This window comes from Globicephala melas, chromosome 19 (genome assembly GCF_963455315.2).
Source record: "Globicephala melas chromosome 19, mGloMel1.2, whole genome shotgun sequence".
Classification (NCBI taxonomy): Eukaryota; Metazoa; Chordata; class Mammalia; order Artiodactyla; family Delphinidae; genus Globicephala; species Globicephala melas.
The window spans coordinates 48,141,898-48,168,717 of NC_083332.1; the positions used below are offsets into that span (position 1 = coordinate 48,141,898).

The 26,820-nt window shown below is 40.4% G+C and overlaps 1 protein-coding gene across 1 annotated transcript in view; it reads left to right on the plus strand.

Moving 5' to 3' along the window:
* Positions 1 to 3,803: 3,803 nt before the first annotated feature.
* AP1G1 (adaptor related protein complex 1 subunit gamma 1) overlaps positions 3,804 to 26,820 on the plus strand; it is an 88,826-nt gene continuing 65,809 nt past the window's right edge. The window contains exon 1 of the mRNA XM_030863448.2: positions 3,804 to 4,108. The gene's annotated coding sequence lies outside the window, so the exon portion shown is untranslated. The remainder of the gene's footprint in view (positions 4,109 to 26,820) is intronic.

Sequence of the window (26,820 nt, forward strand, 5' to 3'; positions counted from 1 at the left end):
ATTCTCATGATGCGTGATACTTTTCAAAGTGCTTTCACACATTTGATCCCTCTGGATAATAAGCCACTTAGAATCCATTCTGGAATAAAGCAAGTCATAAATAAATATTGGACAGCCGAGGAAACAGGTTCAGAGATATTAAACACTTTGCTCAGGGCACAAATTCAGTTAAACCCAGCCAGGACTGACATCTGTGTGGTCTGACTCCTGGAGATGCCTCTTCAGTTTGTTTTTGGTTTTTGTTGTTATTATTTGTTAAATCGAAGCATACTAGTTATCAATAATAAACAAAACCATAAAAACAATGATTTTTTTCCCCAACCATTATCTATTGCTGGAAATTTGTTGAATCCTTTCTGGTTGTTGCTGTTTTCAAAACAAAAATCTGGGACTTTCCTGGTGGCACAGTGGTTAAGAATCGCCTGCCAATGCGGGGGACACAGCTTCAAGCCCTGGTCTGGGAAGATCCCACATGCTGCGGAGCAACTAAGCCCGTGTGCCACAGCTACTGAGCCTGTTCTCTAGAGCCCATGAGGCACAACTACTGAGCCTGTGTGCCACAACTACTGGGCCCGTGCCCCTGGAGCCCGTGCTCCGCAACAGGAGAAGCCGCCACAATGAAAGGCCCGGGAACCGCAACAGGGAGTGGCCCCCACTTGCCGCAACTAGGGAAAGCCCACGCGCAACAACAAAGACCCAACACAGCCAAAAATAAATAAAGTAAAATAAATTAAAACAAATAAAAACAAAAATCTCCTCTAGTATTTGGATCCATAAAACTACATTATCTTATAAGGACTTTTCCCCCCCCAAAATGTGAAAGTCTTTTTTTCCAGATAAAAATACAGTATACTTATTGCAAAAAACAAAACGTAATAAAGAAAATAAAAGTCCTCTATAATCCCACCATCCAAAGATAATCACTTTTACATTTTAGTTTTATCCTTCAACATTTTTTCTGTGTATATATACACTTTTTACAAGCTCATTTTATTTTATTTTATTTTTTGCGGTACGCGGGCCTCTCACTGTTGCGGCCTCTTCCGTTGCGGAGCACAGGCTCCGGACCCGCAGGCTAAGCGGCCATGGCTCACGGACCCAGCCGCTCCGCGGCATGTGGGATCTTCCCAGACCGGGGCACGAACCCGTGTCGCCTGCATCGGTAGGCGGATTCTCAACCACTGCGCCACCAGGGAAGCCCTATAATACTATTTTTTAAAAATTTATTTTAGTGGGGACACGGGTTCGTGCCCCGGTCTGGGAAGATCCCACATGCCACGGAGCGGCTAGGCCCGTGAGCCACAATTACTGAGCCTGCGCGTCTGGAGCCTGTGCTCCACACGAGAGGCCGCGATAGTGAGAGGTCCGCGCACCGCGATGAAGAGTGGGCCCCACTTGCTGCAACTAGAGAAAGCCCTCTCACAGAAACGAAGACCCAACACAGCCATAAATAAATTAAAATTTAAAAATATTATTTTATTTATTTCTGGCTGCGTTGGGTCTTTGTTGCTGCGCGCAGGCTTTGTCTAGTTGTGGCGAGCGGGAGCGACTCCTCATCGCAGTGCGTGGGCTTCTCATTGTGGTGGCTTCTCTTGTTGTGGAGCACGGGCTTTAGGCATGTGGGCTTCAGTAGTTGTGGTCCTGGGCTCTAGAGCGCAGGCTCAGTAGTTGTGGTGCATGGGCTTAGTTGCTCGGCAGCATGTGGGATCTTCCCGGACCAGGGCTTGAACCCGTGTCCCCTGCATTGGCCGGCAGATTCTTAACCACTGCGCCACCAGGGAAGCCCTATAATACTATTTTGTAATATGTTTTTAAAAATCTGCCATACCCTGCTAGTAAAGATAGAGGTGTAGCTTCATTTTTATTGGCAGTATAGTATTCTACTTTATTGATGTGCTGTAATTTATTTATCTGAAATTTGAGGTTATGTTTGAGTAGATGGGCAGTAAGTTTTCCCAAACTTTAATAGCCAGCCACAGAAACCAAAGATCCCAGGATAATGATGATTATGCTATATATTGGGTCAATTGCTTTTAATTTTCAGTTGCATTACGAGAGGAGCTTAGTAATTATAAAGATAAATATAAGTAAAAAAATACATGAAGAGGATTTACATTTTATAATGTCTGTCATTTTCTCTTTAATGTTCTGCCACTTGGCATGGTAGAATCCAAGCTCCTTCCTGTTTCTTAAGAAGATAGTTTAACTTTTCTTTTGTGGTTTGCAATGGTAAACACTTAAATTCGACTTCTAAGCAAATTTTTGTGACTTGCAAACAGAATGCTGTAGGTAACTGCTTTGGAACCTGCACACTCCTTATTTTACAGGAGCCCCATAATGTACTTTAGCATGTATAGCTATACCTCAGTGAAATCTGCGTTATGGCATTATTATGGTGTTCTAGTTTTACACTTTACTTGCCCTGTGATCAACAGCTGCACTATACAGTAGCGCATGGAGGGGATATGAAGTGACTGAATTCCATAAGCATTCTGCTCCCCAAATCATTTGCTCTCGGTTGATACCGCTCAGTGTGGGGGAGGGTGAGTGGGTACCTACAATTTCCTTACTCCTAAGGTGGTACCACATAGATGAACCCTAGTGGGGGAGGAGAGAGGGAGGGTCGTTTAGCAAGTTACAGCTTCTCTGAGCCTCAGTCTCCTTATTTGTAAAACTAAGTTACTTATGCTTGTCCAGTCTGACTCAGGAGGTTGTCGCGAGGGTCAAATTAGATTACATATACGAAGATGCTTTTATAAACAATGTGATATCAATATTTGATCATGAAAAATGATAATTACTATTATTACGCCCTTGGCCTCCTTTCTTTACGGCCACTTGGCATGCCCCAGTAGTTCAAGAACGAAATTGTACAGGCGGGCCTACTAAATTCAATTTTTGTAAACTGTTTTGAAATCCCCTGCATGAAACCCGCAAAGTAAAAAAGTACAACCTCCTGCTGATGACAGGTCCTAAACTCAAGATTTGTGGTTAGTTCAGTTCTCTTTGTCATCTAGCTAGGTGCTCTGCTTTATTCACTTTCAGGGATACTTTATTGCCATTTCATCTGAAGGAATGGTAGGTCACCTTTCATTTAAACGGGCCAAGATATCTTGGCTCTCTTTACATAAACATGGAAAATATTCGTGTCAGGTGTTAGTGATTATTTATCAAGCCAGGACCTGTATGGTTGGACTGTTTTGGCTCAGGTCATTAGTGCATGGAATCAGTCAGAAAGCCCATTCTGGAATGGTTTCAGCTATCACTAGTCCAAATCCTCTCTTTTTACGTTTGAGGAAATTGAAGCCCAGAGAGTTTAAATATCTTGTTCAATGCACAGGTTGAAAGGTGATACTGGGCTTGGAATCTATTCTTCTGTGTCATCCTTTTTATTTTTATAAAATACATTGCAAAGATGCCATAAAAACCTCAGAATCCAAGACCACTTGGAGCATGTTCCTGAAGTTAACCTAAAGAGAAAGCTAAGGTCTCAAACGTGATGGGTGAGAATTTGGGGTTCTGGTGGATTAGGACCGGCACAGCCTGGTTCAGTGTTCTCCGCCCCCATCTGCCTCGCCTCCCCACTTCCTTCGCTACCTTGCTAGCCCCACCCTCTTCAGGTGGCCCCGCCACTTCCTGGTAGCCCCCCCACTTCCACCAATGCGGAACCAATGTCCGTGGGCTCTGGGGTCGACCGGATCTTTCTCGCTCAGACTCTTCGCAGCGGTGACTCGGCAGCAGCGTCTCGCGTCATCAGTGACAGCCCCGATTCTTGCTACGCTTTGCGTCGCTCTGTCGGAGCAGTCACCTCCTCCTTGGCAAATAGTCCTCGGTGGGGTCCGAGTTCTTGGATAATAGGAGAGGGGAGGCACGAGAAGTTGCGGTCAGGGGACGCGGGATCGACAAGCAGAGGGAGATAGGGACCGAAGTTTCTGCGATAGTGTGCAAAGTTAGTTAAAAACTCCTTCCGACCTACGGATCCCTCCGCCTGCAGTAGCGGTGGTGAGGCCGAGGGAGCCGCCATTTTGGATGTTAGGTTCCTGCTGCCCCTGCTGCCACTGCTGCCGCCGCCCCCGGAGCTGCAGGTTTCGTTCGAGGTTTCGGGCCGGTGAGTGTCACTCGCGGCGCAAAGAGCATATTGCCTTTTTTACCCCGCGCCTGCCGGGAGCGCTCGGCCAGAAGCTTCCTGTCAATCCCAGGTGTCCGGTCCCAGACCGTGGGGGGTGAAGAGAGGACAGAAGCTGGGCCAGGAGGGGCCCGGAGCTCAGGGGTTGTTACGACTTCTTGAGCGCCGACCCCGAAGCGTCGGACCGGGAGGGTCCGCGCGCGGCTGCGTTCCTTGCTGTGGCGTTGCCCGGCCGGTGCGGGCCTCCTTGGACCCATTGATTTTCTCAGCCTGCGCTCCTCCTTTTGGGGCTCATTCAGAGAGCCTAGGGTTTGCGGGGCGGGTCTCACCCCCGCGTGTATTCTCTATGCCACGTATCAGCGTTCTTGTATCTCGTACCTGGGTCAGGTCTTTCGTGGAACTCTCTTCAGCACTTCCAAATGCTCAGTTGAACGTCGTCTGCACCTGCATTGCCGTTCTTTTCAAACTGGACATTGGCCTCGCTTCTCTCTAGCCTTCCGACCAACTTCTTTCCCAATTTTCCGGGCTTTTTTCTCTCTCCTCTATTTTCTTAAACTCACCTGCGAATACACTGCTTACTCTTCTCTCAAACTCCTGATCCTGCAGGCGTCGATAACTAATAATTCTCCCGATCTTCTTGACCGAGTCGGGACGTTGGTTGTGTTTCCTTGTTAGGTATAGGAGATTCGTCGAACCACTCGCTCAGAGTGTACTTCAACAGTAAATGTTTATAAAGTTCATTAAAGGGCTTTGGGGGGGAAGGTGGTAGGCAGAGGCTGTCAAATGTTTTCTCATTTGTGGATTCCCTTTTCTGTGCTGAACACTTAGCTTTTGGGTACTTTTTGACACTTAGTATTTTTCTTGATGTATATCCCTGACCATGGAACTCTGCCTGTGAAAAAGAATTTTTTTTTTTTTTTGAAAAAGGATCTTAATCTGACATTGGTAGAAAGGAAAGTAACTTTTTTGGCTACTGTAGGGATTAGTTAACAGAAGAGAGGAGTGAATGAAAATTTCTTAGTGATTTTAACTTTCAGGTGGTTTGTACAGTAGTGTTCTTCGTTGACTAACTCCAAAAAGATACTTGGATTGACTTCGAGTATTGGATTTTTCTGGAGATAGTTGGATTTTAAATACTCACTTTTACTGTTCTCCATAGTGCTTGTCAGACTGTATACCCCTTAACTTTTGTTTTAAAAATATAGACTCTCCAGGTACCCATAATTTCACCAATTTTATTCTACTCTTAACATATGTTTTGCAGTATAGCATGCTTGAATAAAAAGCATTTCACTGCAATTCACTGATTATTTCTTACATTTCAAGTTAGGTGTGATTTAGTCACCTCTATTTCACCTCAGCCTGCGTTTTAACATCTGCAAAAGAGAAATAACTTATTTGAGATTGTAGCCTAGTGACTGCTGAAACTTAAATTTATAACTTGAACTGGATCAAATCTTTTAATACTGCTAATCCATGTATAAGTGCGTTGTTCTTATCAGGTTATTATCAGGTAGATAAATTCCTGTACTAGTCTTATGATGTCTTAGTAGAAAAGTGAATGTTTTCATTGTAAATAGTGTTCTTGTTATTTGTTTTAAGGAGACTTTTCAAAAATATATTTACTATTTGTGTATTTACTCTGAAGCTATGGAATTTCCTCTTTTGGTTTGAAGAACTGTCAAACAGAACATATATGGAATCCTCACTCATTTACTAAGTATCCCCTTGTAGTTGTTACTGAAATGTTCCATTTCTGAGATACACTTCTATATATATTTTTTATTTTATTTATTTTTTAAATAAATAAATTTATTTATTTATCTTTGGCTGCATTGAGTCTTCGTTGCTGCGCACAGGCTTTCTCTAGTTGCAGTGAGCAGGGGCTACTCTTGGTTGCGGTGTGCGGGCTTCTCATTGGGGTGGCTCGTCTTTGTTAAGGAGCACGGGCTCTAGGTGTGTGGGCTTCAGTAGTTGTGCACACGGCCCCAGTAGTTGTGGCTCGCGGGCTCTAGAGCGCAGGCTCAGTAGTTGTGGTGCATGCGCTTAGTTGCTCCACGGCATGTGGGGTCTTCCCAGACCAGAGCTCGAACCAGTGCCTTGGCAGGCGGATTCTTAACCACTGCGCCACCAGGGAAGTCTCTGAGATACACTTTTAAAACAAGGTATTGGAAGAGCTATCAGATAGGTGTTATTTACTCAGTTCATTTCATGGTATTATGTACTGGTATTTAAAAGTCATTCATTCTTAGGTAGTTTGCGTTCAATTGGAGAAAGCATCCTTTGCCTTGCAAATGATAAGTAAAGTGTTTATTTTAGTGCACATTTAAAAAATTTTTATTATTATTTATTTTATTTATTTATTTTTGGCTGCGTTGGGTCCTTGTTGCTGTGTGTGGGCTTTTTCTAGTTGTGGTGAGCAGGGGCTACTCTTCGTTGCGGTGCGCAGGCTTCTCGTTGTGGTGGCTTCTCTTGTTGCAGAGCATGGGCTTCAGGCGCCCGGGCTTCAGGAGTTGTGGCCCGCGGGCTCTTGAGTGCAGGCTTAGTTGCTTAGTGCAGGCTTAGTTGCTCTGCGGCATATGGGATCTTCCTGGACCAGGGCTCGAACCCGTGTACCCTGCATTGGCCGGCAGATTCTTAACCACTGCACCACCAGGGAAGCACCTATTTTAGTGCACCTTTGATTGATCAGCACATACTTGAATGTCTGCTTTGTCTAAGGGGTTCTTGGGATTATACTTGAAATAAACATTGTTTAGGAAACCTCAGTTTATTTTCTTTTGGAGCAGTTGCTTGTTATTTGATCTGTTTCACTGACAGCAGTTCTAGATTTGAAGATGAATTTTAGAGTGAAACTATAAAGTACAAAAATTGTCAGCAATGCCTTGGTGATATTTCATCTCACTATTTTTAAAGTAGTCTTGAAATCAGTCGTGTACAAAAACAAAAACTCAAGTTTTTATGTGATTTGTAACAACTCTATGCAAATTGAAAAAGTTGAATGAGTATTTTCCAAAAGATTATTTTTTAATTAAAAAAATTGAATTGGGAAAATACATACCAAAACAGATTTTCAAAATGCTTAATCCCCTTATTTGCATTTGCTGAGAATTTAAAAATTTTGTGTATACAGCAGGATTTGATATCAAAACTTTAAAACTCTTATTTAGATTTAGCTTCAGAAAATCTAAAACTATTCCTTTCTTCAAACTGCAGCAACCTGTTTATCTGTTTTAGGTGCTTATCATTCAGTCTTCCTTTATGAATCGTTCTCAGTTGATTTTGGCGTTCTTTCATCCCTTTGTTACTTACATTCAGTTTCTTTCATGCAGGATGGTATTAAAGTAGCAGTTTTAAAATTAAGGGAACATATAGATTTATCTAAGTTCTTATGTTTCTTGGTTTATAGGTTTTGAGAATCATCTTTGTTAAAAAGTATTAGGATTTTTCCATTTGCTTTTTAAAAAAATTAATTTATTTTTGGCTGCATTAGGTTTTCATTGCTGCATGTGGGCTTTCTTTAGTTGCATCGAGCGGGGGCTATTCTTCGTTGCGGTGTGCGCTTCTCATTGTGGTGGCTTCTCTTATTGCGGAGCATGGGCTCTAGGTGCGTGGGCTTCAGTAGTCGTGGCACATGGGCTCAGTAGTTGTGGTTCGCGGGCTCTAGAGCACAGGCTCTTTAGTTGTGGCACATGGGCTTCGTTGCTCCGTGGCATGTGGGATCTTCCCGGACCAGGGCTCGAACCCGTGTTTCTTGCATTGGCAGACGGATTCTTAACCACTGCGCCACCAGGGAAGCCCTCCATTTGCTTTTTGTATAGAAAATTTTGTATCAGTAAAGGCCTCATTTCTACCTTCAAAGCACATGTAAGGTTTTTCTTCACTGAAGGAGTAACATAAAACGCTTAATTTGCCATGAGTTCTGCTTACTGGAACAATCTCTTGTCAAAGTTTGAAGAGTCCAAAAGTGGAAGAAAAAAACCCCCACACTTGCCAAACTTGTTGAGTCAGTATTAACTAACACTTTTGTACAAAAACGGGCAAGGGTTAGGATAATATGATTAAAACGAGAAATGCTTTTTTCACTAGGTACTTGGAAATTTTGCCTTTTTGGGGGGGGGGCCTTGTTTTGGCCTACTCAGACCATTGGAGAGAGAAAATTAATGAGTTATAAGTATTACCAGTGAAAAACAGTCTTAGAAGGAAAAAAAATTGTTTTTTCTTTTTTTAAAGATGGAGAAAACATATGTGACCTTTGCACTTTATTAATAATTAAAGACATCTTAAAGGCAAGTAGTTTTTACCCTCCTTTCTCTGTTGTTACAGTGCAGCAGTCACAGTGTAACCTGATATGCAGTTGCTTTGCTCACTCCAGTTTGCATGTTATAGCTGATTGTGTTGGGCTGAGCATCCTAGGCTTTGCAGCTTATCTGGCTTTGAGGTTAATGTTATGGATTCTTGGGAAGAGCAAATATGAGAAAGACATGAACTTAGATCTTTGGAACTGTAAAATATTTGCACTCCCCTCCTTATAAGCCTTTGGGTTAAAATTAAGACTGTCAGAGCATAGATGATGTACACTACTTGGTTATAAGATGTAACTTTTGTAAATGATCACACAGTTGAACAACTCAAATTAAAAGAAGTTCCATCAGTGTTTTTGCAGCTCAGTTTAGTAGCTACTTACTAAACCTCACTCTTGGGAAATTGTTCAGTTTCAAGCTGAAGAAAAGGAAGGGAAGTTAATTTTTTAAATTCCTTTTTAAAGTCTGCACGAAAGATTGCCTTCCCACTTTTTGAAATTTTTCATAACATGATACTTTTAAAATATGGTGAAAATACTGGTTTGAAATAAATGGGGAAACTAACTGAAAAAATAGGTACACTGTGTAGAGTTAATTGAATCTTTGTAGATATTAGGGTTTTTTGGGTATGATTACCGAAGAAAAACTGTTGTAAGAAGAAGCAGTCTTGGGCTTTCTCTGGCGGTCCAGTGGTTAAGACTGCTTCCATTGCAGGGGGTGTGGGTTCGATCCCTGGTCAGGGAACTAAGATCCTGCATGCCACTCTGTGTGGCCAAAAATTTAAAAAACAGTCAACCAAACAAAAAAGAAAGAGTCTCTTTTTCTTTTTCAAAAATATTTACTTATTTATTTATTTGGCTGCATCGGGTCTTAGTTGCGGCATGAGGCGCTCTGTTGCAGCACGTGGGATCCATCTCCCTGACCAGGGGTCGAACCCTGGCCCCATGCATTGGGAGCATGGAGTCCCAGCCACCGGACCACCAGGGAAGTCCCTGAGCCTCTTTTTCTGATAGTACTCAATAAATATATTTGATTTTTTAAAATGTGTATTTCTCTCTGTCAGTGAAGACATGACCTCTGTATTTTCTTTAGAAACTTTACATGATGAAAGCTTAATAGATGGTGTTGATTATTTAAGAAAGTAGAATGAGGAAGTTGCTTACAATTTGACTTTACTAGCACTTGGTTATATTATTCTATTTACACACACTGAACTTTTTGCTGTTCCTTGAATACTCCATGTTCTTTCATTCATTGTACCTGTTCTGCTTTTACCTGGAATGCTTTTCTTTCTCCTTCCATCGGGTGAACCTATTCTTCCTTCCTCTCCACACCAGGCAAAGGAGTATAGTACTTTTTTTTTTTTTTTTTTTTAGTATTTGTTGAATTGTTTGCTTTTCCTGAGCTTCAGAGGACAAGAACTATCTAATTGATGGCATCCCTAGTACATAGCACAGTGCCTGGCACTTAGTAGCTACTCTGCAGAATAGATGATGTGAATGAAAATAATATGGAAACATGTTCAGGTCCTCAGATATATGGTAATTGGTCAAGCCAAAAGCAGTCAGGGTCCTAAGTGAGCTATGGAAGTTTACTACAGGTCATTTACTTGTGACCGATAGAGTTGATGTTAGTGAAGTTTATTTTCAGGTTTAGAACGTATACAAAACCTTATCTCGTGTCTTTGAAAATATTATTTAGATGTTTAATTCTAAAATTGATATTATCCTTTCCTCTTTGCAATTTGTTCAGACTCTTTCTTATGCAAAAGCTTCAAGTGACAGCAAAGAAATCTACTCTTCCTGCCATCTTTTTTCTTTCTTTTGAATACCTATTATGTAATTCATTATACTGAAGAAACTAATAGTAAGTTGAGAACTTCAGTCTCTTCCCCCAAAATGGAAATAGTTCAGTGATTTGTTTTCCCCCAAAATGGAAATAGTTCAGTGATTTGTTACTGACTCTCCCTTTGTGTTTTTTGTTTTTTAACATCTTTATTGGAGTGTAATTGCTTTACAATATTGTGTTAGTTTCTGCTGTATAACAAAGTGAATTTTTTTTTAATATTTATTCGGTTGCACTGGGTCTTAGTTGTGGCATGTGGGCTCCTTAGTTGTGGCATGTGAACTCTTAGTTGCGGCATGCATGTGGGATATAGTTCCCTGATCAGGGCTTGAACCCAGGCTCCCTGCATTGGGAGCAAGGAGTCTTAACCACTGTGCCACCAGGGAAGTCCCTCTCCCCTTGTGTTTGAATAATCTACTTTAATAGTGCTGAGGATTTTTAAAAGTCTTTAATTCATTTAATTTACAACATCATAGAGGTCCATTGTAATAAATGAAAAAAATCTAAAGACATACTTCTAAAAAAGCTGTTCATTTCCCTAATCCCTTTGTTATTACTGCCCAGCCATTTTACCAGGTTATGGGTATACTTCAACATTTCTCTCCATGCTTTGTTAAGTACTATATATACAACATAAATGTGCATATATAAGGATTCTTTGTTTTTACAAAAGGTAGAGCATACCTTTTTTTTTTTGATCATACTTTTTTTTTTTGATCATACTTTTTATGTTACTCTGTAACAAGGTTTTCTTAACACATCATAGTCAGTAAATATAATTCTATCTTGTTTTTTTAAATATCCCTATTATGTCTCATCGTATGGATGTACTCTACGTAACTTATTCAGTTATTTTCTTGTGGACGTTTGGGCTGTTTCTAGATTTTGCCACTACAAACAGCGCTACAGTAAACATCCTTGTACATGTCACCTTATTTGCTGATGCTATTATTTCTACAGGCTAGAATCTCCAAGGTGGGATTTCTGAGTTAAAGGAATTATATTTTATTTATTTTTTTAAGGAATTATATTTTAAATGTTATTATTGCCAGATTACTCTCTAAATAGGTTGTCATAATTTCCATCTCCACTAGCAGTGGGTTCTCCATAACATCACATCATTAGACGTAATTACTTAATTTAATTTTTGCTGCTCTGCTAGTTGGTAAATGGTTTCTCAGTTTCGTCTTAATTTTATTTCCTTGACTATTGCTGGAGCTAGCCTCTTTTGATATGATTTTTGGCCTTTTGGATTTCCTTTACTGAGAATTGTCTATGTCCTTGGTTCATTTTTCTTTCAAGTTATTTTTCTCCTTATCTTGTAGGAACATCTTATGGTACATTAATTCTTTGTTGTATAACACATACGTTTATTAATCTGGAGTTAATTTTTATATAGTGTGAAGGGGTCTTATGGTTTTCCTTTGTATAAAGAGCCAACTATGTCTAGACTAAATAAACCATCCTTTTCTCAATGAATTAAATGCCACCTTATCATATGTAAAGTTCCCATATATGTTTGCTCTATTTCTGGATGTTCTGTTTTATTCTTCCTGTACCATTATTTTACTGTTTTGAATATCATAACTTTATAGAAACTTACACTCTGTTAAGAATAGCTCCTGTCACTGTACTTTTCCATTTTCTTGACTGTTCTTAAACATTTATTCTTATATCTGTATGGGTTGAAAATAATTCTGTTGAGTTCAGAAAACCTCAGAAAAGCCCAGTGTTTTTTTATTTTTAATTAATTTTTAAAAATTTATTTTATTTTTGGCTGTGTTAGGTCTTCATTGCTGTGCGTGGGCTTTGTTTAGTTGCAGCGAGTGGGGGCTCCTCTGCAGTGCGCGGGCTTCTCATTGTGGTGGCTTCTATTGTTGAGAGGCATGGGCTCTATGTGCGCGGGCTTCAGTAGTTGTGGCATGTGGACTCAGTAGTTGTGGCACGTGGGCTCTAGAGCACAGGCTCAGTAGTTGTGACAGACGGGCTTAATTGCAGCATGTGGGATCTTTCTGGACTAGGGCTGGAACCCGCGTCCTCTGCATTGGCAGATAGATTCTTAACCACTGTGCCACCAGGGAAGCCCAAGCCCAGTGTTTAGAATTGCACTGTATTCATATATTAATTTTGGGAGGCCTGACATTTTTTTTTCTGACATTTTTTAATGAGGATAACTTTTCCTTACTATGATGTTTCCATTTATTGAGGTCTTATTTTAGTTTTAGGTTCTTCAGTAGAGGTTTCATAGATTTAATACCTGTCTTCATCTAGTTCATGTACCTTTCTTGCTAAATTTATTCCTAGATATTTTATAGTTTTCGGCACTGTTGTAAGTGGGACTTTTCCCCCCTCTATTTCTAACTAATGTCAAATATAGGTTAAAAATGAATCTTTCATTTCTTATAGACCAGAGCCCCTCATCCCCACCCCCTTCTTGCTATCCCAAATTAACAGAACTTGGATTCATGAAGAATGTGCTAGGGAGAATTTGTTGTCTTAGTTTTAAATCATTTTCTCATAACTTTCTAATGTCACCGTGTAGAAAAATGCCCATAGATAACTGTGACTCTGTCCTTTTAGGATGAATACCATCTTATTATTTTGAAAGTTTGCAGTTTTGCTTTATTTATCCATTCTTGTAGTTTTTGTTAATTTGTTTGACTCTTCAAAGCAAGAATTCTCAAATTATGTATGTTCATTATATGAAAGATATCAAAATATACAGAGGTTAAAAATGCATCTATATTTACACTAGGCACAGATATTTCCCTTAAAATTTATCTTATCCTTTGGAGCGTATCTTTAAGAAAATTAAGATTTTATTTGGAGAATTTTATGACAGTTTTTGATAATTGAGGACTCTAGGATATCTTTGCTAAAATCAGGGTTAGGAGAGTGAAAAATTGCTTTTTATTTTACTTGTGTCAAATTTGATGTTGATCATGTTCATCTATCATTGTTTATTGGGCCTTTTTTAAAAATGAATTTATTTATTTATTTATTTTTGGCTGCATTGGGTCTTTGTTGCTGCACGCGGGCTGTCCTCTAGTTGCGGTGACCGGGGGCTACTCTTTGTAGTGCCCGGGCTTCTCATTGCGGTGGCTTCTCGTTGCAGAGCATGGGCTCTAGGCCCACGGGCTTCAGGAGTTGTGGCTCATGGGTTCTACAGCGCAGGCTCAGTAGTCGTGGCACACGGGCTTAGTTGATCCACGGCATGTGGGATCTTCCCAGACTAGGGTTCGAACCCATGTTTCCTGCATTGGCAGGCGGATTCTTAACCACTGTGCCACCAGGGAAGCCCTATTCGGCCTTTATTGCTTTTCATGTGAATTAATGTGATCGAATTGTTCAGTAGACATTTGCATTTACATACATCCATTTTTAAAATCTCAGTTTTGGTTATGGATAATTAAGCATAAAAGAAGATTCCTGTAACACTGTGGCATTTTAGGGAGAATTGAGCTTAAGATCTCTCAGAGGGATGCCGACTGGCTGCCTAGAGAGGGTGTGATGGTATCTTACTGTGGTCACTCGTTTCACAGCCTTAGCCTTGAAGATCCAGAAATTCCATTTCAGTATTTCACCTTGGAATGATTCATCTTGATTGAACTCACTAATGTGTAAGTTAAAATAACAGTGTTGTAATTCATAAGGGGTTATGCTTTTCTACTGAATTACCTGTGTCTACTTTCCAGGGCATTCTTCTGTTCCTTGTATGGAGGTGTTTGGGAGGCAAGGTACTTAAGAAGGTGATTAATAATCAGAAAGCTGCATTGTGAGCCTGAAACCAGAGCATATAAAGTTGGCTGGTCTTGAGTGTTTCATCATTCTAGGCCACTGTGAAACTTGATGAAAGAACTATCCCTGTCCCACAATGGTGTTTGCCTCTCCAGAGGCCAAAATACTTATCCCCAGATTTAATCTCTTTTATTCAAACAATGATGTACTAACACTGGTCTCTCCTTTTTCTTCACTCTGTAGAACATTCCCTTCTATGAACACATTCTTCATACAGGAGAAATAGATGTGCACTGCCTCCCCCTCCCCGCCCACTTTCCCCAAAAGAAAGAAAACCATAAAAACACAGTGAGAAAGCTAAGTCATATTAATGACAGGTGGTGTCTGTAAGATATATTGGAAAGTAAAAGTCTGATTGAAGCATAATACTGTTGATCAATTTGGTTTAAGTTTCTTACTATTAAGCATTCTTACTATTTTGGTCATAGTATTTTGCAAGTTTTAAGTGCACTAAAGCAATTCAAATATACATACAAGATAAAAATCTGAAATAGAGGTTCTGTGGGGAGCATAATTTGAAATTATAGGCCATATGGAGAGTATGAGAGAGAAAGCAGAGTAACTTCTTTTGGAGGGTTTTGCCCAGTGTTAACTTAGGTCCCTTGAGTATTTTCAGCCATACTTAGAAATCTGTGACTGGATTGTTAAACAGTAATGAGTGGTAAAGTTAACTGAGATCTAATTTCTGATTGTTTAGCAAGAGAGACTTCAAGTATAGTGAGTCGATAGAAAAGGAGATAATTTTAATATTGAAAATCGCTTTTAATTTAGGATTTCTTTTTAGATTTAGAGCTCAAATCTAAGCTTTAAGTTTAGAGGAAGAAGGACCAAATAGCAAGCAGGAGCCCCAGCCTCTTGGTTATATGCTTTTTAAATAATAAATAAATAAAATAAGTACATTTATTTTTTTATGGCTGCATTGGGTCTTTGTTGCTGCACACAGGCTTTCTCTAGTTGCGGCGAGTGGAGGCTACTCTTCATTGCAGTGCGTGGGGTTCTCATTGCCGGGGCTCTCTTATTGTGGAGCACAGGCTCTAGGTGCCCAGGCTTGAGTAGTTGTGGCATGCGGGCTCAGTAGTTGTGGCGCACGGGCTTAGTTGCTCTGCTGCATGTGGGATCTTCCTGGACCAGGGCTCGAACCCATGTCCCCTGCATTGGCAGGCGGATTCTTAACCACTGTGCCACCAGGGAAGTCCTGGTTATATGTTTTTGACTGTTGGCTGTCAGCTCAGAGCTCATAGCCTGGGAGTGAGGTCAGAAGTAGGAAGAAAGTTAACTGAGCAGGGTAGAATAGAGGACTGGGTTGAGTCCTTTCCCATAGGTGTTAGCAGCCAGTGCACTTTATTTTGTATGCTTTGGAAAGGACAAGTGTATTTTCTTTAGATAAGACTTCTATCTAGCCTTTAGAATTCAATAAATACGGTATTTAGTGAGTTCCTACTCTTTTAGGCAAGAGGAATACAAGGATGAATAAACCAAATAAGGATCAGGCTTCAGGAAACTTATATTTGAGTGGGAAAAATAGGTATTTCAAAGGAAAAAAAGAGGAGATTATGGCTTGGAGGTGGTATTGATGTATGAGGAAAATCTTTATCCCACAAAGGGATTTGCAGAGATTTTGGAAAATAACCATTTTCTCCATTTGGGGGATAAAATTTAGGAGAATTGGAACATATGCAGTCATTTTTTTTTTTCTGGTCTCTTATACTGTTTAAAATTTTTCTTTCCTATATGAAGCATTTATAATTTTGATTACTTTGGGTATGTAAAGTAATCTAATTTAGTTTAAGCTCCAGAACCTAATTTTGTTTAACCATTTTGGATAGAAATTTTTCCAAAATGAATTTCACACTTCCTTTTTTCTCTATATTTTTCATCATTATTTATCATAACCATTAATTAAATAGAATATATTTAACCACAGTCCTTGTACCTTAACAAGTCAGACTTTTAATTTTTCTGTGTTTCCTTTCTGTCCTTGTCCTAGTGTTTTACTTTTTATTATTAGTTTTATAAAAGATGACAAAGAGGGACATTTTATTTTGAAAAAGTGTACAAGCATGTACATATAAAATATATAGACATTTAATCATTGGCTGAAACCACTGAAATACTAAATGTAGGTGGTTAGATGTAAAAGGAGAAGTTGACAGGCACATAATCATGGTAATAGACTTAAATATATCTTTCTCAGCCTTTGATGGGTCAGGTAGTTAAATTAATAAGAGCAGACAGTATCTGAACTACATAATTTTTAGAAATTGGTTATTCAGTGGATACTCTTTATTTTCACGTAATTGTTACCTTTATTTTTTTAAACAGCTTTATTGAGGTATAATAGACAAAATTGCACATATTTAATGTATAATTTGATGAGTTAGGATATAGTTTTATATTCAGTTTTTTCTACCTTCTGCTTTAAATGTTGATCTTTGTGAACCATTCCTTGATGAACCAGGGTCTTATTATAAAAATGGATTATGGTACTGTTTGTAATGTGTTAATACCCTTAGGACTATAGGGAGACTTGAAGACTTTTTGCTAGCACACTTAAGTATCATCAGACTACTATGCTCTGTGTATGTGTGTGTGTGTGTGTGTGTGTGTAAGATAAATACTTTAATTGAGGATATTTTTAAAAAAGCTGTAAATTAAGGTAATTACTGTGGAAGTCAAAGGCAGAGGTTTTTTTTTTTTTTGCGGTACGCGGGCCTCTCACTGATGTGGCCTCTCCCGTTGCGGAGCGCTCCGGACGCGCAGGCCTAGCGGCCATGGCTCACGGGCCTATCTGCTCCGCGGCGTGTGGGATCTTCCCGGACTGGGGCACGAACCCGTGTCCCCTGCATTGGCAGGTGGACTCTGAACCACTGCACCACCAGGGAAGCCCCAAAGGCAGAGATTTACCAGTGATTTGATCTTTTCCTTTTTGATTAATCATTTAACTTTTTTTAATAGTATAGAAGTCAAGTAAGGACACAAACTTTATTTTTTAAATTGTAGTAAGAATACAATAAGAGCTATCCTCTTGACAAATTTTCAGTTGCACAGTATAATATTGTATAGGCACAGTGTTGTTATAGCAGATCTCTAGAATTTATTAGTCTTGCTACTATGCTTTTGAATGCTTTTTTCTGTTATATGTAAGTTTTATTTGTTTGTTTTGCTACCGTTTTTGTTTTTTCCCTTGCTGTTAGGTGACACTTTAACTACCATCAGTGTCCTTTCCCAAAACAGCTTCTTTCTCCTGGCCCCCACCCTCTTCAGTTGCTCTAGTTTTCTAATTTGTTCTATTCTGGAAAAGGCTGAATAAGAACCTGCAAATAGAGTAAAGTAGATATTCTGTGTAGGTGTGTGTTGATGTGATGCTCTCTATTGGCTGCACGAGATTATGAAAATGTGTTTTGGATTCTCAGCTATGTTCCATATAGCTGAGTCATTACTATATACATTATATTCTTACAAATTTTTTTAAAAAGCATAGAGTTTATTGTTTTTTATGATAGGTGTTTAAGCTGTTGTATTTTAAGGAATCTCGTGGTTTTTGAGTATTTTGAAAAGCAAGTAAAAACTTTCAAAAAATAAGGAAATCCTCAACACTGTAATAAAAGTATGTTACATAGTCTGCAACATTCATTACATAGATTAGATGTATTTGAACCTAATTTTTAGAAATGTTTCAGATATAAAGCATATGGAAAATAATAAACCTTCACTTACCTACTACCTAGTCTAAGAAATAAAACATCACTAGTATAGCTGAAGTTTCCTTTGTATCACTGCCCCTGATCATATTCCCCTCCCTCCCAGATGTGCCGCTGTGTTGGATTTGACCGTTATCTTTTACATTCATGTTCTTTCTTATTCTCTTACTGCATTTTTAAAATTGAAGTATAGTTGATTTACAGTGTTTCAGGTATACAGCAAAGTGATTCAGTTATACATATACTCTTAATGCATTTTTGTAGTATCTCTAAAGAATAGGCACTTTCATGTGTTTTAAACCTTTATAAGTATTGATACTGTGTATCTTTCTTCAACTTATTTTTGCTCAATTATTTTATGCAAGAATAATTTGTTCATATAGCCAACATTATGGCCAACATTTGTTTAGTGATTACTGGGTGCCAGGCACTTTGCTAAGAATTTTACATGTATTCTGATTTAATTCTTGTAACAATCCATTGAGGTAGGTACTTCACACACAATCCCGCCCCCCATTTTGCAGATGAGGACACAACTCTGAGAGGTTAAGCCATTTACACAAGGACACACAGCTAATAAGTGATGGAGCTGGGGTTCAAACCTAGGTAATTTTACTCCAGGGTCATCATGCTGATCCAGAAATCACTAAATTTCACAAAAGAAAAAATTTCTAATTATATTGAGTTAGTTTGGCCATGACTAAATTTGGCTTATCATAAATACAATTTTCTGTTCTGTCATTGACTAGCAATTTCTGCTTTTTATTGTGTGGCTGCAATTTAAAAATCTGTTTTCCTCAGTAGACTGAGATCTTAAGGACAGAGACTGTGTCCTTGCCAGTCCCCAGCACCTATTGCAATGCCTGGCATAGAGAATGCTCAGCAAATATTTGTTGAATGAGTGATTGGCACTTACTGGTATAACGTGTTTCCCTTACGTGTTACTTAGGTCATCTCTGGGGTAGTGTGACTAATTGAATTGAACAAGGAGGAAAACGAAGAGGTGCACGAAGCTAACTTCTGGTTCCAAAGTTTTTACATTCTCCCTTTCCATTTTGAAATGGATTTAAATAATGCTAATGTTGATGTCATTTATGATGTTGTATTCTCTGTTTTATAATTGTAGTCTAATGGGCCCTGAACTGTTAAACTTCTTTTTTTCATTTTCATTTTCTGATTAAAGACCTTGATCCTGCTGCTTTCTGAATTCAAGATTCTCAAACTTAATGGCTGTATTTCAGTTAAGTATAGTATATGATATTTTGTTCCTTATTGAAGTTTGATTTAGTTTATTTTTTCCTTGTACAGAGATGCTTGTACAGATGCTTTGACTGTACAAACAGTCAAATAAAGGGAGTACCTTTGATTTATAAATAATGATACTTTTAAAATTGACAAACTGAGAATAGGATGATATGTAATGTGATCATCAAATATTTGTTCTCATAGATTTTTTTTTTTGAAAGAGTTGTGAACTTTCTCCAACAGCTCTTTTTTTTTTTTTTTAATTTATTTTTGGCTGCATTGGGTCTTCATGGCTGCATGCACGCTTTCTCTAGTTGTGGTGAATGGGGTTACTGTTCTTTGCGGTGTGTGGGCTTCTCATTGTGGTGGCTTCTCTTGTTGCGGAGCATGGGCTCTAGGCAGCTTCAGTAGTTGCAGCATGTGGGCTCAATAGTTGTGGCTCGTGGGCTCTAGAGCACAGGCTCAGTAGTTGTGGTACACGGGCTTAGTTGCTCTGCAGCATGTGGGATCTTCCTGGACCAGGGCTCTGACCCATGTCCCCTGCGTTGGCAGGCAGATTCTTAACCACTGCACCGCCAGGGAAGTCCACCACAGATTTTTAAAGCTGATTTGATACCCTTATTTTTTAGTTGATGGAACAGAGACTTGGAGAAGTCTGGAGGTTTTGCCTTAGGTAGCTTGGCCGACAATGGTGGTTGATTATTAGGATCTTTCTTTTATTGTTTTGATGCTAACATTTCTTTTAAATATGTTCTTTGTAGAAACAGTGTCTGAGGGATATTCAACATGTTAAGAGTATGTATTTGAAAGATTTAAGAACTTTGTCATTCAAAATCTTCATTCAGAATATAAAACCATAATCTCTAAGGTTTATTAATGTGAGAAGACTTGGGGAGGAGGCCAGAGGAGAGGCTACCTTACTAGGCCCAATTCTGTAGCCCAGTAATTTTTCCTTCCATTTGTTAATTCTTTGACTTTAATTGCTACTACTTCCAATGCATAGTTCCTGTGGTGTGCCTCCCTCCTTTCAGTGATTTGGCCAAAACATAGACACAAGCTTTTTTTTTTTAAATTTTATTTATTTATTTTTGGCTCTGTTGGGTCTTCGTTTCTGTGCGTGGGCTTTCTCTAGTTGCAGCAAGCGGGGGCCACTCTTAATAGTGGTGCACGGGCCTCTCACTGTCGCGGCCTCTCTTGTTGTGGAGCACAAGCTCCAGACGCGCAGGCTCAGTAGTTGTGGCTCACGGGCCTTGTTGCTCCGCGGCATGTGGGATCCTCCCAGCCCAGGGCTCGAACCCGTGTCCCCTGCATTGGCAGGCAGACTCTGAACCACTGCGCCACCAGGGAAGACCAGATGCAAGCTTTTTGATTTTCTCTTTTGCAGGATTTGAAATGGCTGGAATTTTAGAATAGACTTTCTTACATATCTAAGGTAGAAATATAGTTTTGTTTATTTATGTTTGGCTGTGTTGTGTCTTTTTTGCTGCACGCGGGCTTTCTCTAGTTGCAGTGAGCAGGGGCTACTCTTCGTTGTGGTGCGCGGGCTTCTCATTATGATGGCTTCTCTTGTTGCGGAGCACGGGCTCTAGGCGTTCAGGCTTCAGTAGTTGTGGCATGTGGGCTCAGTAGTTGTGGCTCGTGAGCTCTAGAGCGCAGGCTCAGTAGTTGTGGCGCACGGGCTTAGTTGCTCCGCGGCATGTGGTATCTTCCTGGACCAGGGCTCGAACCCGTGTACCCTGAATTGGCAGGCGGATTCTTAACCACTGCGCCACCAGGGAAGCCCTAAGGTAGAAATAAAGAGAAATACAAGTACTCAAAGATTTGTCATTGTCCCTCTCCATGTAATTAAAGCATTATCCTCTTTTAGTCTCAGTTCACCTGTTTAGAAGTGCAAAAGGGATATAGCTTAACAGGCTTAACAGACACCTTTTCTGGCCTGCCTGTGTTTGGAAAGCACTACGTTTCACATGCCACTCAGGAACTCCTTTCTAGACAGCTTGACACCTTCACACCTTCATGGGGGTTAGCTCAGTAGAGCACCTTTTAGTTCCCTGTCACCCATCCCTACTTTACTGGCAAAGAACATGACTTCATCTTTCAGGTGAGACCTGCCTTCAGCCACCCCTTAAATAAGGGTTTGCTATTATCTTTTACAGGCTGAACAGTTTTGTTTTATTAGCAGTTAAATGTGTCTTAAAGCAGGTTGGAACAATTAGTAACTTTCTCACTAGCCTACTTAATATCCCAAGTGTATATTATTATACCTGGTCAATTAGGTCTAAATTGTTTAATTGAAGGCTTTTTTGTTTACTTTTTAAAAACTCTAATTTTTTAGTTAACATACAGTAAAATCGACCTTTTTTGAAGTGTACAGTCCTGTGAACTTTAACACATGTATAGATTTATGTAATAACCACCACAATTAGCATACAGTTCTATCATCTCAGAAAAACTTCCACAGGCTGTCCCTTTTTAGTCTCCCCAACCTTAACCTCTGGCAACCATTGATCTGTTCTCCATCATTATAGTTTTGTCTTCTTGAGAATTTCATATAAATGGAATCATTCAATATGTAACCTTTTCTGAGACAGTTTTCTTTCATTAGGCATAATACCTTAGAGCTGTGTAATGCCATGTAGCAATAGTTTGTTCCCTTTTTAATTGCTACATAGTGTTCCATTTTTATGGATTTACCGCATTTTATTTCCAGTTTTTGGCAGTTATGAACAGAGCTTCTATAAACATTCATGTATAGGTTTTTGTGTGAACAAAAGTTTTCATTTTTCTATGATAAATTCCAAGTTGTGGGATTGCTGGGTCATATGGTAAGCGTATGTTTTAAGTTCATAAGAAACTGTCAAACTGTTTTCCAGAATGGCAGTACCATTTTGCATCCCCTCCAGCGGTGTATGAGAGTTCCATTTGCTCTGCATCCTCCCCAGCACTTGGTGTTTTAGCCACTCTAATAGGTGTGTAGCAGTATCTTACTGTGGTTTTAATTTGTATTTCTCTAATGCCTAATGTAGTTGAGCATCTTTTAAATATGCTTATTTATTATCCTTATACCTTTTTGGTAAAGTATCCATTTTAATCTTTTGCCTGTTTTAAAAAACTGGGTTGGTTTGTTTTAACTGTTGTGTTTTTAAGAGTTCTTTAGGGCTTCCCTGGTGGCGCAGTGGTTGACAGTCCGCCTGCTGATGCGGGGGACGCGGGTTCGTGCCCCGGTCCAGGAGGATCCCACATGCCGCGGAGCGGCTGGGCCCGTGAGCCGTGGCCGCTGGGCCTGTGCATCCGGAGCCTGTGCTCCGCAACGGGAGAGGCCGTGACAGTGAGAGGCTCACGTACCGCAAAGAGTTCTTTATATGTTCTGAATACATAACATGTCCTTTGTTGATATGTGATTTGCAAATATCCCAGTCTCTGTAACTTGTCTTTTCATTTTCTTAGTAGTGTTTTTCATAGCACAAAAGTTTGTACTTTTTATGAAAAAAAAAGTACAGTTTTATCATTTTTTTCTTTTGTGGGTTGTGCCTTTGGTATAATGTCTAAGAATTCTGCCGAACCCCAGGTCATGAAGGTTTTCTCCTATATTTTCTTCTAAAAGTTTTATAGTGGTATGTTTTACATTTAGATCTATGATCCATTTTGAGTTAATAGGTGTGAAATTTAGGTCAAGGTTCTTTTTTTTTTTTTTTTTTTGGCATATGGATGTCCAGGTGTGATGTGCATTGAGTTGTTCATACTATTACCTAATTATCCTTCTGATGTTTGTGGTGATATCCCCTCTTTCATTCCTAATAATTGGTAATTTGTATTGTTTCTGTTTTATCGTCTGGTCAGAGGTTCATCAATTTTATTGGTCTTTTCAAAGAACCAGGTTTTGGTTTCATTGACTTGATATATTTTTTGTTTTTAATTTAATTGATTTCTGGATTTTAAAAAATTATTATTATTTGCTTTTTTTAGTTCTTTTGGGTTTATTTTGCTATTTTTCTAGTATTGTTTTTTTTTTTTGCTGCACCACACAGCTCACGGGATCTTAGTTCCCCGACCAGGGTTGACCACGGATGACTTGGATTGAACCGTACCCTCAGCAGTGAAAGCTTGGAGTCCTAACCACTGGACTGCCAGGGAATTCCCTCTAGTTTCTTAAAGTAGAACCTTATATTGTCAGATTGTTGACATGTTTCTTTTGTTCTTATACAAGCATTTAATGCTGTATGTTTCCCACTAAGCACTGCTTTAGTGTATAACTCAGATTTTGATGTGTGTTTATGTTTTTGTTCACTGTATTTACGAATTTCCCTTGATATTTCCTCTTTTACCCATGGATTATTTCGGAATGTATTGTTTAATTTCCAAGTACACAGAGAGTTTTACAGTTAGCTTTCTGTTACTGATTTCTAGTTTAATTCCCTTACAGTCAGAGACCATATTTTGTATAATTTCCATTTGTTCAAATTTATTAATTATTTTTTTGGCTGCGTGGCTTGTGGAATCTCAGTTCCCCAACCAGAGATTGAACCCCAGCCACGGCAGTGAAAGCACCGACTCTTAACCACTGGACCGCCTGGGAATTCCCTTTTTTTTTTTAATGGCCCAAGACATGGTCTATCTTGGTGAATGTTCTGTAATTGAGAAGAATGTATATTCTGTTGTTGTTGGTTGGGGTGTTCTATAGATATTGGTTAGATCCAGTTAGTTGACAGTGGCATTCACGTCTTTTACACCTTTGCTGATACTCTGTCTATAGTTCTATTCTTAGAAAGCATGTTGAAGTCTCTAACTATAATTGAGTGGTGGTTTATTTTTCCTTTCATATCCGTCAATTTTTGCCTCATATATGTTTTAGCACTACTGTCGAATACGTTTGCAATTAGGATTGTTGTATTTTCTTGGCGAATTCACCCTTTATCAAGCAGTGGGAGGATAGGGAGTGACTTATGCCATGCTCTTAGGATCACAGCTCCTCTGGTCAGAAGAGCAGAGTCTCCCTTTCCCCGTTTCTAGGTGCCTGCCTGGCTGTTACTGCCATTGCTTTTCTGCCACAGCCAGCACCGTTGCAGTATTGCCTAGGGGCACGGGCGGAGTGAAGGACAAAACTAAACAAAAGAGAGCCTTTTCCTCCATTGTCCTTTATATTTCTTTCCCTGCTCCTTGGACCAGAAAGAGAGGGTTTTTCTTAGAGTTCCTTCTCTGTACCCAGCGAGCACTTCTGGGTTTTGGGCTGCCCTTGGGTACAGGCTGGGCAATACTGGAGGAAAATGATAGCTTCTTGCCAGTTTGAGGGAACTTAAAATTCTGCTCTCTTTCTCCAGTCTGCTTGCTGTCATTTATTTTTCAGAGTCCTCAGGTAGCTGTGGCATGCATTTTGTCGAGGATTTTAGTTGCATTCAGAGGAGAGAGAGGAAGGAGTCTCCATGGAGTGTTGTTTATACCCATCTTCACTGGAACTAGAACTTTTTGTTTAGTTTTGATCTTAGAATATATTCTGAAATATACTAAATATAAACTAAATTCAGTACTATGTAAATAAACTTTTGTTTTTCATTCATGCCTATGTGGACAAAAAAAAAAATGTTGCCTGCCATTTCAGTAAACAACGAGCATTTCCAGCCATCAAGCCATCAGCCACTGTTGCCCCTGCAGCCCCCCAGTGGTGTACCCTGAAGGGAATTCAGGATGGAGAAAAACAGGATACCAGCCCTCAGTAGTTAAGATGCATATCAAAGGAATGATTTCAGTAAACCTAGACTCTTGCATTTTCCCATACATAGAAAAGCACTAAAATCATTAACTTAAGATGTCTGTTTTTTGCGATTAACATCTTTTTTTTTTTCTTTTTGCGGTACGCTGGCCGCTCACTGTTGTGGCCTCTCCGGTTGCGGAGCACTCTGGACACACAGGCTCAGCGGCCATGGCTCATGGGCCTAGCCGCTCCGTGGTGAAATGCCCAAGGTCGCGAGGCCCCTCCACAAGACCACCAGAGTCGAGAGTCAAAGCCAAACGGCAAGGGTCATTTATTGCAGGTTCGAACCTGGACCTCCGCGCACTCGTTGCCGGTGACGCTAAGAGGTCCTGGCGGAGTTTAGTACAGCTCTTTTATAGACCGGTACAAACATAGTCGCCGATTGGTTGACTTTTAAACAGAGACACTAGTCGCCGATTGGTTGACTTTTAAACAGAGACACTAGTCGCCAATTGGTTGACTTTCAAACAGAGACACTAGTCGCCAATTGGTTGACTTTCAAACAGAGACACTAGTCGCCGTCTGATTGGTTGGACGGTTGCGGGGGGGGGGGTCAGCAGGCGTAATTACAGAAGCGAGAGCGGCTGGTTAAGTTTCGGTTTCCTGAGGTTTTGTTTCTTAATTAGAAATACTTAAGGCGGGGCCATGGTCGCAAAAAGAAATAGTGCAAACAGGAGGACTGATACAACCCTAGCAGTGCTGCGGCCTCCACCAGCCCAACGGCAGGGCGTCGGGAGGCTGTGCGCCCAACTTCAGGCGGCGCTCCCAAATGTGGCAAGCCCAGCGCCGCGCCCTGGAATGGTCCTTTTTCGGCCCTTCCCCTCCGGAAAGAACAGAAAAGAAATTCCAGGAAAAGCACAAATTGAATGCAGGGCGTCAACTCAGTCCTATTCTCACCAAACTAGAACATAGCCCCCTCATTCCCCCCTTTCTCATGAACCAGAGGAGCCAATCTTGGGTCCTCAAGGCTCCGTTTCTTCAATTTCTGAGGCCTCGCAGGGCTGATATTGTGTTCTTAATATCATTAGCTGGACTGTATTTATTCTTTCGCGAACAAAATTCATGACTTTACTGAGTATACAGGGACCTATAGTGAGGAGGAGAAGGAGGCATAGTAGAGGGCCCAGGATGGGGAGGAGGAAGGGGAGCATCCCATGAAATCCTGACCAAAGGGGATTATCCGCTAATTCTTGCCGGCGGCGAGCTAGGTCTTCCTGGAGCTGGTGGATCTTGTTTCTTACAATGCCTGATTTATTTGCATAGAAACAACATTTTTCTTTTAGGGCGAGGCATATCCCACCCTGTTCAGCTGTCAGCAAGTCTAAGCCCCTCCTATTCTGTAGGACCACCTCGGCCAGCGAATCTAATTGGTCCTGTAAGTCCTGAATGGTCCCAGAGAGAGTTTCTACATCTTCTATTAATTGCCTAGACAGCTGACTATAGGAGTGAAGGGAGACCCCAAGACCCGTACTCCCTGTGGCCACAGCTCCTGTAATTCCTAATCCTACCAGGAGGGATAGGACTGTAATGGCTCGTTTGGTTCTCCCTGCCCAGAGGTCAAAGCTGGGAATGGGCAATGGGGTGTCTCCCGAGATCAGGTCTACATTGGGGAGAAGGGTGGCCAGGGTGCAGACCCCTGTCCAATTCGGGGGTAAATAGGTGTATGCTAGGTTACTTCCACAGACAAAGACAGTGGTATTAGGACTACAGAGGGAGGAGTTCACGGGGATATATTGACTACATACATGGTCTGGGAGTCCAATTCAGAGGGATCGACCTTAGGGAGAATTAGGGGGTGGTAGCTGAGCTGTGGGTACAGATGCCGATAGGCCTCTTCTATTTGTCTTCGGGTTTCTATCTGGCGCACTGCGTCCTGGGGCCCCCCACCGTCTGACATATGTGTGGGGGCCCTGGTATTCCAGCATACCGGGGTCCCGGGGGTGCCAGTGCATCCAGCCTGAAGGTATTTATTATCATCACTAATGGTGGGGCTTTTATTATTCTGTAGTATGGCTGTGAAATAAGTCTTGTTATTGGCCCCTATACATTGCT